Raw genomic sequence first — 11,961 nt, forward strand, 5'->3', positions numbered from 1 at the left:
CAACGGATCACTGCGGAGGCAGACACGGACCCCATCACTGTAAGTGATTATATTCTTTATTTTGGTTTATTTGGTTGACCGGTCAATTGGGGTCGTCTGTAAGTCAGAAAGTAAAAGTTTTCTGCAGGACGGCATTTGGTTTTTTGGAAAGCACTCAGTTGCTGTTGGGAAACAAGTAACCTTTGCATGCGAGGTTGGTATTACGTTGTGTTTAAATGTGGAACTTGACCTTGGCTATTGTCTTTGGGATTTTGATTGTACTCTTTATAACGTTACTAGGATCTTGGTGTTATTGTGGAAAGCTGCCGGCTTGTATTGTGTAACAAGAAACATTCTGAACTGTAACATGGGGGGGCAGCAGAGTAGTGGGATTCCAAAGAAAAGCCCGTTGGGATGTATCTTGAGTCATTGGAAAGATATAGGGGGATCCCCCGGTGGAACTGAAAATAAGAAAACGTTGATAAAATATTGTAATCAATGGTGGCCACTTTATAAGTTGGATTGTGAGGAAAAATGGCCACTGAATGGAACCTTAAATTATAATACTTTACTACAGTTAATGTTGTTTCTAAGGAGAGAAGGAAAGTGGGATGAGGTGTCATACGCAGATATGTTTTTCACTTTGAGAAACCACCCGGAATGGCAGAAGGAGTGTGGAATTAACTTAGCCCCACAGGATCCTTTGATCCTGGCAATAGAAAAGGATATGAAGAAGGAAGGGGCAGGAAAAAATGAAAAGATGTTGTTCGGCATGCAGTATTGGGCAGAGATGTTTGAAATTGAATGAGTCAGAGGAGAGAATGGAGGATTATGTCCTCCCGCCCCAGATAACAGAACGAGGCGTGGGGGCGAGCCCAGGAAACGGCAGAATAGATAAGAAAAATGAGAGTTGGGGGAATGGAGACTTTACCCCGATCACGGCTCGAACCCGAAGTAAGGTCGGGCCCGTTATTCAAGCCCCGTTACGACAGGCTATGGGGGCTAACGGACCAGCTCGGATAAAAGTACCTTTCACAACTGCTGAGTTAGATTCATGGAAGGAAGCTGTGAAAGGATACCGGGATGATCCAGAATCAGTGGCCCGGAGGTTTGAGCTGATTGTAAAGAATTTAGATCCCGATTGGAAAGATATAGAGATAATGCTGGCAGCATTATCGGAAACTGGAAAAGCAACTGGTAATTAAGAATGCACAAACTCAAGTACAGACCCAGGTAACGTCAGTTTTACCTGGAACTGTGGAGGTATATGTGCCCAGAGTGGACCCAAACTGGGACTATAATGATGAGGGTGATTATAGGTTATTAAAAAGATATCAGGAATGGATTAGGATCGCCTTGGAAAGTGCGATACCAAAGTCTGTAAACTGGTCTAGGTTATATACCATAAAACAGGGGCAAACTGAGACCCCGTCAGAATTTCTCGATCGACTAAGGACAGCAATGCAAAAATTTACAACGATAGACCCCTCTTCTGAGGAAGGTAAAGTCCAGCTAGTATCATTGTTCTTGGGTCAGTCTGCGGACGATATAAGGCGGAAGCTTCAGAAAATGAAAGAGCCGGATGTGAGAGATTTAGAAAGGCTGGTGGAAGAGGCATGGAGGGTATTTAGGAATCGAGAAGGGAATGAGAAACAAAGGCTGGGTAGGGCTATTGCTGCGGCAACTGTTGCAGCCTTACAGAGGCAAGAAGAACCTTTTCGGGGAAAAGGAAGAGGGAATGGGATAAGGGGAAGGTCAGTAAAGCCTCCCCTGAGACCGAATCAGTGTGCATATTGTAGGGAAGTGGGTCATTGGAGAAGGGAATGTCCGAAACAACGGGAGAAGAACAGGTTGATGGTAGCTAGTGTATCTCCCGACCAATGAAGTGGACCGGGGGATTCTACCCTAGCAGATCCGCTGGTTAAAATTAAGCTAGGGAAATCAGGACAGGAAGTGGAGTTTTTAATTGACACAGGAGCGACTTATTCTGTGTTAAACCAGAAATTGATACCAGAGGATGAGGATTTTGTGACGGTGATAGGAGCTACAGGCCAGCACGAGAAAGCCTTTTTCCTAAGGCCTTTAAAATATAAGTTAGGGAAACAGATGGGAATACATAGGTTTTTATATTTACCAGGATCCCCGAAGTCTTTGCTGGGGCGAGATTTACTAGAACAATTAGAAGCGGAAATTGTCTTTGAAAAAGGGAAGGTGGGGTTAAAGGTGAGAGAAGAAAAGCTGATAACTGCGCTAAGCTTAACGCTGATACAAGCAGACCCCATCGGTAAAGTACCTTCGGAGATTTTAGACCAAGTTTACCCAGGAGTCTGGGCTACTGACATCCCTGGGCGAGCCAAAAATGCAGCCCCGATAGTGGTGAGATTAAAGCCAGGGGAAAGGCCAGTTAAGATTAAGCAATATCCCCTAAGATTAGAAGACAGGAAGGAATTAAGGGGATAGTGGATAAGTTTTTAAAACATGGACTGCTGGTTGAGTGTGAATCTGAATATAATACTCCTATACTACCAATTAAGAAGCCAGATGGGAAGAACTATAGATTAGTGCAGGATTTAAGAGCTATAAATAAGATCACTGAAGATATACACCCTGTGGTAGCCAACCCGTACACATTACTGACTAAATTAAAAGATAATTTAGTTTGGTTTACCGTACTGGATTTAAAAGATGCCTTCTTCTGCCTGACTTTAGCCCCAGAAAGTCAGAAGCTTTTTGCTTTTGAATGGGAAAATCCAGACTCAGGACGAAAGGCTCAATTGACCTGGACCGTATTGCCGCAGGGATTCAAAAACAGCCACACGATTTTTGGGAATCAACTAGCAAAAGAGCTTGAGGTTTGGGAGGCCCCAAACACCGAAGGAGTTCTGCTGCAATACGTTGATGACCTTTTGATAGCCACTGAGAATAGGAGCAGCTGCATGCAATGGACGATAAGTCTCCTTAATTTTCTGGGTTTGAATGGGTATCGAGTCTCTCAACAGAAGGCTCAGCTGATTCAGTCACGTGTAACTTACTTGGGGTTTGAGATTTCAGGGGGACAAAGGGAGTTAGGAACAGAACGGAAAGAAACTATCTGCCGTACCCCAGAACCACAGACCATTAAGGAATTACGAACTTTTCTAGGGATGACAGGTTGGTGCCGTCTATGGATTAATAATTATGGACTAATTGTAAAACCCCTATATGACCTCATCAAGAATAACCAATCAAGATTGGTCTGGACGGGGGAAGCACGGGCTGCCTTTAAGAAGCTTAAATTGGAGTTAATGCGAGCACCAGCTTTGGGTCTACCGGACTTGTCTAAACCCTTTTGGTTGTACTCCTATGAGAGACAAGGGATGGCTCTGGGGGTGCTGGCACAGAAGCTGGGCCCCTACAGGAGAGCTGTGGCCTACTTCTCTAAACAACTGGATGAAGTAAGTAAAGGTTGGCCGGGTTGCCTTCGAGCGGTGGCCGCTGTCATCATGAATATACAGGAGGCTCGGAAGTTCACTATGGGACAGAAGATAACCGTGCTGGTATCACACACTGTCTCGGCAGTCTTGGAGCAGAAAGGGGCACACTGGTTATCCCCTCAAAGATTTTTAAAATACCAAGCAATACTGGTGGAGCAAGATGACGTAGAAATTGTGGTTACTAACATTGTGAACCCAGCTTCTTTCCTTAGTAACGCTCCTGACGAGCCAGTGGTCCACGATTGTATCGAAACTATGGAAACTGTGTATTCTAGCCGACCAGATCTCAAGGAGGAGCCCTTGGAAGACGCGGACGAATCATGGTATACTGATGGAAGCAGCTTTGTGAAACAAGGACAACGCAAAGCAGGGTATGCGGTGACGACCACTCAACAGGTAATTGAGTCGAAACCATTACCCCCTGGGACGTCTGCTCAGAAAGCAGAAATAATTGCCCTTACGCGGGCATTGGAACTAGCAGCAGGAAAGAAAGTAAATATCTGGACAGACTCTAAGGATGCATTTGGTGTGGTGCATGCACATGGGGCTATCTGGAAGGAACGAGGATTATTAACGGCCCAAGGAAAACAAATAAAATATGCTGAGGAGATTTTGAAGTTGTTGGAAGCGGTAAAGCACCCAGAGAAGGTGGCTGTTATACATTGCCGGGGACACCAAAAAGGAACCGCTGACTTCGAGGTAGGGAACCGATTGGCTGACCAAGAAGCAAAAAGGGTGGCCGGATTGGCTGAGGCAGAAGCGCTCACTTTAATACCAGACGGTAAAATACAAACTTTAGGTGAAGGACAGGAACCTAGGTACACACAGGAAGATCAAAAGTTAATTGGGGACCTGGGAGGAAAAGCAAGGAGTGATGGATGGGTATACCTGAAAGATAATAGGGTTGTACTACCCTCTAATTTAATATGGCCTATGGTCATGGCAGAACATAATAAGACTCATTGGGGAGCAGACACCTTATATAAAAATCTGAGTCGAGTCTTGGTGGGAAGAAATCTGTATACTACGGTAAAACAAGTAACCCAGCAATGCAGTATTTGTTTGCATCATAACCCTAATACAGAAAATAGGGTAAAGTTCGGAATAATCAGTAAAGGAAACTATCCAGGACAACAATGGCAGATAGATTTTTCAGAACTGCCAAGAAAAGGGGGGTATCGATACTTGTTGGTTTTGACAGATACTTTTTCCGGGTGGCCGGAGGCTTTTCCCTGTCGAACCAACAAGGCAAGAGAAGTGGTTAAGGTTTTACTGAATGAGATAATACCGCGTTTCGGAATTCCGGCAGCAATGTCCTCGGATAGAGGCTCTCATTTTTGTGCGCAAATAGTTCAAGAAGTAAGTAAGGTCTTAGGGGTAGACTGGCAACTCCATACCCCTTACAGACCACAGGCAAGCGGACAAGTGGAAAAGATGAATCATCTAATCAAACAACAAATAGCCAAAATAGGACAAGAGACTAATTTATCATGGCCTCAGTCTCTCCCTTTGGCTTTACTTAGAATTAGAGTAAAACCACGGACAAAGGAAAATCTAAGCCCTTTTGAAATATTATACGGAAGACCCTATCAGTTTTTGTTCAGCGGGGAGGACCTGACGCAACTGGGGTCGGGATACTTGTGTAATTATTTAATAGGACTCCAAAAACAGTTGGATCAAATATCTAAAGTTGTCTCAGGAACCAGGGCTAGAGGGCTGGACCAACCAATCCACCCCTTTAAACCTGGGGATTATGTGTATGTAAAAGCATTTGCAGGTCGCCCTTTGGAAGAAAAGTGGACGGGACCATACCAGGTGCTGCTGACAACACATACCGCCATCAAGATTAAGGAGCAAACGGCCTGGATCCATTATTCGAGAGTGAAGAAAGCTCCAAAAGCCCCCTGGAAAGTAACGCTGGGTGACGGTGAACTGAAACTAAAGTTCAGTCAAGCAAAATGAAGACACTATGGTCAGGAGTATTTAGTAATGTAGCTAGCAGAAATTTAGTTAACAGAATTGTTTTATTTCTGTGGCTTATAGTTGCAATTGTGATTCAAGAACTGGAAGGTGCTTCTATGATGATAGAGAATGGTGGGTGGCCTTGGTCTGAAGCCGTAACCACAGAGGATAAGAGCATTAATGGAAAGTTAGCTGTTGTAGTTATTTGGCGAACAAATGGTGATCATTTCTCAAGCGTGTTGAATTGCTAATACAAATTAACATCTCAGCAGTTCAACCAGCCTGTTCTCCTTTCCTCCCATATGTAGTAAGGAACACAGGCCAACAACAATCTGGAACACAAAACTAAAACAGCCCCTGCAATCATCCTTACTGGCATTGGGAACTAGCCAATGGCAAGTTTCAAAGGTGTTACCAATATGGGAAAAGGCTGAAGACCAGGACCACAGACTAATAATAGATGCACTTAGTATGGCCCAAGATAATGTATCCTTAGCTCTTAGTTGTATACAGGTACAGTTATGGATGCAGGCAACGGCTGCCTTGATCATTAGGGAAGGAAGTGAAGGCATTTTTCCGGCTGAAGTCCGAAAGATTGTTTGGGACAATGCCAATGATTTTGAAAAGAAGTTCCAATCTTGGTGGACTCTGGTAAATTTTACCTATGATCCCATTATTAACATGGCTACTGCCTTTGTGCTTACTATACGTAATGCTACAGTTTATGTTATCCACCCCATTGTTGCACTAGGGTTAAATCATGAGGAAACAGTGCTCTATCCTTCGGAGCATAGAACTTGGGCCCGGATGAAGAACGGGAAATGGCAGTCTGTGAATCTAGAATCATGTGTTACCCGGGAACAACAAGGATTTATTTGTGAGAGCAACACAATTGATGCTCAGGATGTCTGTCTTGACACTGAGCAAGGTGTTTGCCACTTTGAAATTCATCCAAATACTAGTCAAAAGACGGTGCTTGTATATATTTGTCAAGGCTGTGTGTGTTTAAGAACTGCTTGTGCTTTTGTAGAAGTAGATAAGGAAAACATAACTCTACCTAGCAAAAATCACTCTAACTTTTGTATTTGTAACTTTGTTAGAATCATCGGGTGTGATTTTTTTATATTCAGCACCAGTGGTATCCCACCAGTTGATCAAGTCCAACAACACAATGTATCACAAGTTATTACCCACACCTATTGGGATGAACCTCACGCTAGTGAAGCAATTACTTAAACACCAAGACCTGATCAAAATTTTAAAAGGCATTCAGGAAGATGGAGAGAAGACTTTAATCACTGTCCACCATGATACAAAAGAAATAAACAGAGTTTTGCAAAGAGTAAAACAAGACACAGATCATAGCTGGTGGGACAAACTCTTTGGATGGTCGCCAACTGCAACTGGGATTTTGAACACATTGTGTCACCCAATTATTGTTCTATTGATGTTAGTTGGTATAAGTTTAATATTGTCTTTTGTAATACTTGTTTGGAATTGGAAATTGTTACAACGAATGGCAATATTAGCTTCCCTGACGAAAGTACATGGCAAGGTATTGAGAGATACATATCGTAGAGGCTGGGAAGAAGAATTTTTGTATTCGGAAAGGTCTCTACCGACATAGAGGAAATATAGAAACAAACAAAGGTTCTGTATAAGATTAGTAAGGATAACATTTCATGGGGCTTTGAGGAAATATGGAATAAGTTAACCTCATGGTTACCCAACTTTCAATAGTTAGAACAAGTTTTTACTGATCTGGTTATGTTATTGGTAGTAGGAATATTTGTATGTATGTTACTGCGATACTGCTAATGATAAGGGCATGCAATGCAAAAGAATTTGCATGGGGAAAAGAAAAGGGGGGATTGATTAGGGAAGCTGAGGCGATTCCAGATAAGAAAGGGTTAAGAATGTAACTATTAAAGGAGAACAGAACATTAGGTGTAGGGCAGGAAACAGATGTACGGACAATGTATCTCAAAATAGGACATATACAGGCAATATATCTCGAACAAGACATTGGAATCCAAGATAAGAAAATAATGAGCAGAAGATTCGAAGAAAAAACAGTCCTTGCGGTTAGGAAGAAAGCTAATTCAGCAGAATCCTGACCAAGGGTGAAAAGTACACTGTGAGGAAGACTTATGGCCTTCCTCTCTGAGACCACCGACCACAGCTCGACGACCCCTGCCCAAGACCACTGAGAGGATCTGCGCAGGCGCAGGACACAAAAAACTGATTAGCATGAGAAGCGAGAGTAGGCGGGGTTAGATAATGAATATGTATAGGCGTTAATAAAATATTAATCACTGTGATGTATAAATTTGGGACGGCTTTTCACTTCGGGATGCACGATAGGCGGAAAGATCCCCCGTGCATCCGGCGCCGTCAATAAAGAATAAATCACTTAAAGAAATTGGATTTATGATCTTTGAATCACTTTTCATGAACTAAAAAAAAAATATTTGAAAGAGCTTTAGCAAGACTACCGCTTTCCTTTTTGCAGTTGCAGAAACTTTGTTAAAGTTAACCACTTCTTAATTCACAGAGTGGCAATTGAGCAAGGCACACTTTCTTTGCAGCTGAAGCTGGACTATGTATTCCTCAGACAGCTGCATGAGGGTGACTTCCCTTCAAATACCACTTGTCATCTCTGTAAGTCATTCAATAGTGTTCAGTGCCCTCTCACGATTATACTCTTAACATGATCAGGTGTTTTGGCAGTTATTCCACTGAAGCCATAGCATTTAAATACACAGCAAACATATAGTATGGCACCTTTATAGTGACTCATAATAATAGAGGTAAATATTTACATTTAATAAAAAAAAAAATTGTCTTCTGGAACATTTCCCAGACTAAATACCAGTCTTTGCCAATACACCTGCAGCTTTTTGTAACTAATTAAGAAACTCCAGCAAACACACTCAAAAAGCCTCAAAAAACAAATACAGACTCCATTACGCAGAGAAAAATATTACCAACTTTCAGCGACTGATGCATATATAATTGCAATACTTTTGTCTTTTCTTTTATAAAGATTCAAATGTTCACAACAGATTCTTTTTAAAATAGTTTGGAACAAAAAAAAAGTAATCGATTAAAATTAAGGGACAGAAAAAGATCAATAACAGAAACTGCTAGTTATAGAACCTACGTCTTGGATTATTTTCAAAAAGTTTGCCTCTTGATACTGAAGAAATAAGTGAAAAAAGCTTTGATCTATGAGTTCATTAAGGCCTCTGCATTGCAATAAGCTCCACAAAAGGGAAACCTTCTTAATCACAAGTGTCACCAGGGCTTCAAGCAAATATATAGTCTGCCACTGCATACCTGGAGACTTGAAAAAAGTCTAGAAGTTCATCCTTATAAAGCATTGTAAAGTTATTTTATATCAAACCATTTTTATTTGTTTTGTACTTCTGTAAACAAACAAAAAATAATTCAAGCATATAGCAAAATCACCTAATGAGAGCTCGATATAATCAGAAACTGTCTAAAGTTTTAGGATTATGTTACACAAAGATTTGAGAGCCCTAGTACGGTTGTTTTTCTGGTCGGAGATATATGGAATTTAAGGTATTGTTTTTAGAAATATTATGCTACTACATTATTTATGTTATGACTACCAATTAAAGTTTCTGCTACTCAAATTAATGCAGGATATTTTCTATAAACCAGTATTGTAGGTCTCCACCCTGCAAATAGTAGAACATATATTTAATTTTATGCATAAGAATAACCCCTGTGAAGACCATATGACTAATGATGAGGATCATAGCAGAATCTGTAAAGTGCATCATCATAGACTGCATAGCTATCTATGATCAGAAATAACTTAAAAGATTCTATTTCCACATTGTTTGAACTAGCACAGGTCCTATTTCAAGTATACAACTCAAGCCCAAACACTTCAGGAAGACACAGTTTCACAAAACCATTTATACAACTATTTTTCAATTGCAGGCACTTTAATGAAAAGCAGGAAGTTGTAGGTGGCAGCTGAAACAAGCTATTTTAAAAGATGAAATTAAAAAATACTTATGGATTACAGTATTTCTCTAACACTAATACAAATAATGAACAACTTGCCAACAACTTGCTTACTGTACAGTCAGAACCATTTGTGAGATGTCCCACTGGTGTTCCAGCTGGAAATGCAAGAGCAGGCACTGTGTGTCACCAATTGCCTCGACTGCTACCAGTTACACGCTGCATTTTGCCTTCTCTAAAGTCAGCTTAGGAGATGTGCCCAAAAGGTCAGGAAACTGAAATCTCCCCTCCAACTGAACAGGGCCTATCATTCTGGATATTCTACTGTGAACAGCTTGTAGGTTGGAATAGTCTTTCTTCCTTGACAAATCCTCTTTGTAAGCAGCCTATTATAAAAAGTAACAGAATTTCTGGTGTTCTCAACCTAGCGCATGTCTGGTTTTAGTACACCTGAATATAAGCTTGGGACAAGAGGCTTGCAACTCCTCCGAAGTATGAGGAAGCTTAAGTCTGCAGTTTCAAAATGGAAAAAAAAAAAAAAAAGTAACCGATATAATCAAAATATTTTTTCTAGTTCTCAGTCACAACAATGCAGGGAGAAAAATCCAACTTGTTTTACAAACATTCAAAGCCCCAAAAAATCCAACTGTTTACAAACATTCATCTGTCTTTGTAAACAGAAGTAAGCCTTTTCTATAGCATTAGTCTTTTCCACTTACAAAGGGCTTTAGTTTGTCTTGTATGTTAAAATGTCACATGCTACTTAGTCTTATCATATCTTACAGAACCACAGTCACTCAGAATGACTTCCCTGGAAGCAGTTGCAGGCCATTGCAATGATGTAAATCACCTTTGAACACAGACTATAAAGAATTATTTCAGAATTATACAGATTACAATAAATTCAGCTCTGAGAACAAGTTTTATAACAACAAGTGTGGCAAAACACCAAAAGAAAGTATAAAGAGCACTAAACATTATCCACTTTATTTTGAAACCAGCAAGCTTTCAGCTATCCTGGGACTTTCCAAAAGGCAGTGTTGACATAGTAGAAAGAAATAAAAGCATTAAAAGCATTTTCTTTCAGATTGTTAATTATATTTTGTATCTCAAAATACTGTGTTTTGTGGGGTTTTGTTTGTTTGTTTGTTTAATATAAAGCTTCTTGCTTATAATTTCATGTGTGGTTAATGGTCTATAATGCAACAACGGCTGCAGTGACCACAATTTAACAGTTGATGGCACCAATCACCTCAAGAAATTGCCCAGCTGAGCATTACATAATGTGAATGTTGGAGAAAGGGAGTGTTATGGAATAATGTAACTGACAGGAGAGCAAAACCTAAGTGTTTAAACTACACGTAAGGGGATTCTTTAAGAACATATATATATATATCTTCTGGAAAATAGAGCGTCTTTTTTCAAGTATGGCACCCAACATCAGAACCATATCCTGTTTAAAATGCATAGATGTGTGTAAACACAGTATGCACAGATGTAACTTCACTCATTTAACCATGCCACAGACAAAAATTACATTGCACTGAGAGAAATAAAAATTTAAATGCAGGTAGCAAAAAGTATATAGCCATACCTGGAGATTTTCAGATGTGCTGCCTAAGTGCAAACTCTCATTTGGTTAAGAAGTTTCTAAATAGGGATACAAATGTCTTTGGAGAAACAGTATTATATATTTATTCTTTTCCAGTGTAGCATGAAGGGTACTGAAAAAAAAAAAAAAAAGTAGATTTAGATACAAAACCATAAAACATTCATCCTCCCTTTGGAGGCCACATTTAATGAACAGCTGCCAAAAACTAATTTCACAGTAATGACAAAGAGATAGATGATATAAATGGGAATCAAATAATCAGGGAGAACACAAGATACTTGTCAATGGTGAGAAAAGAAAGAAAAAAAAAACTTAAATGTTTACTCCTTTCTGCAACGGTTATTCAGTTTTATCAACTCCAGGCATTCAAGACTAGTAAAGCCACAGAGCTACTTTATATGAACTAATTTTATCCTTTACATTTCATTTTAAGATTTTTTTGTTTGCTTGCTTGTTTTGGGTGTTTTCTTTTTGTTGGTTTGTTTGTTTTTAAGCAAATACCTGTCTTTTTTATTTTATCAAATTTTATCATTCTATTTTTATTATATCAAAGTTAACGATGTGGGGCTGGGTAGAACCGTACTGCTCCCCTTACGATCACAGGGGATGACTTACTTTTTCCGCATGTGGTGGTTTGTTTTTTGTTTTTTTTTCCAAATGAAATCCATCACGACGACAGCAGAGCACAACCGTGACTTAATACAGAGCCTCTGGGCTATACAAGCGTACGAAGGGAAGGTTTGTCCCCAACAGGGGGGCCGGAGGAGCCCCCCCCAGTCTGCCTTCCTCAGGACCGTCTCTGTGAGGGGGACTCCGTAAGGGGGCTGAGGAGGGCGCCCGGGACTGAGCGCTCGGAAGGGCACGTTCGGGGCGCTTTGAGAAGGCGAGAACCGCGGGGCGGAGCTCAGCGGGAGGTGCCGTACCCCGCGCCCTGCA

The 11,961-nt window shown here is 40.7% G+C and overlaps 1 protein-coding gene across 19 annotated transcripts in view; it reads right to left on the minus strand.

Annotated features, from left to right (window-relative positions):
- LOC308176790 (uncharacterized protein) overlaps window positions 1–11,781 on the minus strand; it is a 259,830-nt gene extending 248,049 nt beyond the window's left edge. For all 19 annotated transcript variants that reach the window (XR_013938602.1, XR_013938603.1, XR_013938604.1 and 16 more), the window contains exons 1-2: window positions 11,641–11,781; window positions 11,008–11,137 (exon numbers count right to left, since the gene is read on the minus strand). The gene's annotated coding sequence lies outside the window, so the exon portion shown is untranslated. The remainder of the gene's footprint in view (window positions 1–11,007; window positions 11,138–11,640) is intronic.
- Between the last annotated feature and the right edge of the window lie 180 nt (window positions 11,782–11,961).

The sequence above is a fragment of the Anser brachyrhynchus genome (assembly GCF_964034855.1).
Source record: "Anser brachyrhynchus genome assembly, chromosome: 12".
NCBI classification, from domain to species: domain Eukaryota; kingdom Metazoa; phylum Chordata; class Aves; order Anseriformes; family Anatidae; genus Anser; species Anser brachyrhynchus.